Raw genomic sequence first — 3,580 nt, 5'->3', positions numbered from 1 at the left:
TAAACTAAAATTGCTTTTTTAGAATCAATTTGAACATAATTGGTAAAAAAATAAGATTAAAGGGGTAAAACGGTAATTTCCCTAAGTTTAGAGACTAAAATGTAAAATATTTCTTAACTTTTTGTTCCTTAAGCCAATCGGCTCTGCATACAGTTGAATCAGCTCTACACAGAGTCGACTGACTCTACACAGTCCTGATTAGCTTATTTTTCGAATCCGACACCATTTTACGTGTAGTTTGACTTAAGAATGCCAAAAATTAATAAAGAAGATTTTAGAAAATATTTAACGATAATTATTAGATTTTTTTTTAATTTTATTTGAATTCTAAAGATCTGATTTACTTAATAATTACTAGATAAAAGAGAATAATCGATTATTTAAAATTTAAAACAAATTAAAGTCTATATGCTCCCCTAGGGTTTCCATAAATCTACTGTTATAAATACATCATTAAGTCATAGGTCTATGGTTAACGACATCGATTATAGGCTACCAGCTACTAGCTATTGAATATACTAAAAACCTGCGTTCATTTAAGTAGAAAGTTTTTTGGTAATTAGAGAGCAGAGTCACTAAGAAAGAACCTAAGATTAGGAAAGTTTTTCTTTGAACGATAAAATTTTTTGTCAATCCCAAATAACATTGAATTCTTATTTGATCTTCGATTCAACCATCTTATTAACTCTAGAGACTCATAGATCAATAATCTATGATGGCAACCTTAGAGTTCCCCAAATCCAACATCTCCCTCTTCTTTGTTGGTTCTTTAGCTTTATGATTTTAGAAACATGTTTGGATTGATTTCAAATATTTTATATGTCTTATGTGATCAAATTTAAGGTATTTAATAGTTTATATGTTTATGTAATGTGTTATGCATGTTGGATTTTGAAATTAATAATATGCATTTTATTAGGTTTTGAATATGATGATTGGGATAATTAGTGTAACATGTTATATTTATTTTTTGATTATGTAATTGTGTCAAATATTTAGAGTTGCATGATTAAATCTACAAACTGCCATATGAAGTTCTTTTGCCTTCTGTCAGTTTTTGTTTTTATTTTTTTATTTTTTATGTTTGTATTATTTTATGTGTTATGGTCTATTTTAATTCATTTTTATGCATTCTATTTCATTTTTTAGTTTTCGATCAATTTTTCTCTTTGTATATGTGAAATTGGCTTCGGGACGAGAGGATCGAAGAAAAGTTGTAGAACTGACCCTGACTAAGTCCTAGAGCCGATTCAGCTCTATGCTGAGCCGATCGGCTCTCCACCAATTTTTGCCATACTTTCAGTTTTTATGAATTTTTCGCATTTTTGTACACTGTAACTTCTTTTTACGTATTTTTCTTCTGATTTCTTAGTTGTAAGAGGGTTGTAATAGCTAGGTTTAATTTTCTGCTTTATTTTACTTTATTGTGCTTTATTTTTTATGTATGCCAAATATATGCTATTTGATTGCTTAATTAAAAATTAGAAATATAGATATTAGGCTTAAAATTGGATGCAAACATAAAATGGTAGTCCATTAAGCTAATAAGATAGAATATTAGGCTTAATTCAAAATCTATATAGACTTAGTAGACTTTTGCCATGCTTTTAAATAACTAAATGGACTCACTTAGAATAAGGTCACCCAATTAGGCCCTAGCCTATAAAAATGGTAGTCCATTTAGGTTAAAAAGAAATGGAATTCAAAAAGTATAAATGGTATTTAGGCTAGACTAGATGGGCCTATATATAATAAGTAGTCCAATTAGGTTAACAACTTTAAATGGGATTTGGATTTAAATAAAATGGGCTAGATGTAGGTGGATCTCACATGTTGTAATATTTGCTTGTAACAATATAAACTGTTGTAATTATAGGAGAATAACTCGTGAAATAATAAAATTAAAAATGAGGATACATAAATAAGGAAGTTGGCTTCTGAAATCCATCTCTGTATGTGGTGAAGCTTTCTTATGGAATCGAGAAACGTAACTCCAAAATGAGGATACACAAATAAGGAAGTTTTCCTAGAGAATCACCCAGGTGATGACTCCCATCTCCGTGCTAGTCTCTATGATTAGTTCGCGTGTTCCTATTAAGTTGAAAATCCTTGTAGTGCCATAATAACTTGAGACATTGGGTGCAAGCCCACACCGCCAACAATGGCGATTCTGTTAGGGATAAGAGAAGCTGATTCAAGTGTATCCTTATTTTTAATTTTATCATTAACAAGTGATTCTTGCATTAAATAGTTTACATTTGGTCCCTATAGCCCTGATGGCGTCGGTTAGTAGTTCTTTAGCTCTATTCAACCTTAGAATTACGACACTGCTAACAATCACTTAGAAATAATGAGTAAATTTTCTTCATCATAGGAATCCTTGAGTGGGGAGACGAGAAAAGGAAGGATGTTTTTTTTTAATTTTTGGGAGCCTTTTATCTTTACCTAAGACTCAGCTCATGGTAATGACAATAGTAATCTTCCTTAGGAACCTAATTGCTTGCTATATGAGATATTCTCCACTATAAGTGTTTTAAGCCCACGTGTCGAAAGGCCTTAGCCTAAAATCGTGGTAACAATCCTTAGGCCCAAAATATGGAGGCTTGGAAAGTATCATCTTATCTACTTTAAATTGCTTTGAGAGCTTATAGTATGTGCGCCGAGACTACTATTCCTTATTGATAGATAGTCCGATCCCAAAATCTTAGGGAAGAAAGACTCACCATAAACCGTGTGTAGGAGAAATAACGTTGGAAGGATCCTTGTATAGTACCTTTTAATTGCTAAGCTTCCTTTTGTTTATCTTTAAGCATTACATGTGCATCATGCATCTCATGCATCACACTAACTATATTTTTTAAAGCCATATAAATTCTCCTTTAGGTGGGAAAGACAAGAGAGCGGTAGGCTAGAGAATGTAGTTATTTCATTGAAGATCCGTTTTATGCTAGAATACTTAAAAAGACCAAGACATCAAGCTTTTTTGACTGAAGTTGAAGTTGCACCAAAGATGGCCAACAAGAGAGCTAATGGACAAGATATCGATATCCTCAAGAATGTTGTCATTGATGATTTGAGGGGTGTGATTCAAGAGGACCTCCAATAACTTTTAGTTGGGATGGTTGTGAATCAAGCCCCAATTGCACTAAATGCCCCTGCAGTAACTAATCCTCATTTTGTTGTTGACTTGGCTATTATCGCTGCTAGACCAGGCCAAGAGGGAGACATCCCTTGCCACCAATGAAGCTGTGAGTGGCTTAAGTGCTAAGCCTGATAAGATACAAGGTATATTGGAAATCAAGGAGTTGGACTCGACCTATGATTTCAAAGAGCTAGTTCTGACAGGTGAAGACAAGCTGCCTACGAAATTTAGAATGCTTGAGATGAACAATTTCAATGGGACTGAGGATCCAAAAGTTCATCTAAAGTAATATATTACCATTATGGGAACTACTCAATTGAGTAGAACCTAAATTATCAAGCTATTTGCATTATCCTTAGAAGGACCTGCTGTAAATTGGTACCATGGACTCAAGAAATCTGCCAAAGCTGAGTGGTGGAATTTATGTAATACGATTAT

This window comes from Ricinus communis, chromosome 8, assembly GCF_019578655.1.
Source record: "Ricinus communis isolate WT05 ecotype wild-type chromosome 8, ASM1957865v1, whole genome shotgun sequence".
Classification (NCBI taxonomy): domain Eukaryota; kingdom Viridiplantae; phylum Streptophyta; class Magnoliopsida; order Malpighiales; family Euphorbiaceae; genus Ricinus; species Ricinus communis.
This window is presented reverse-complemented; position numbering follows the sequence as displayed.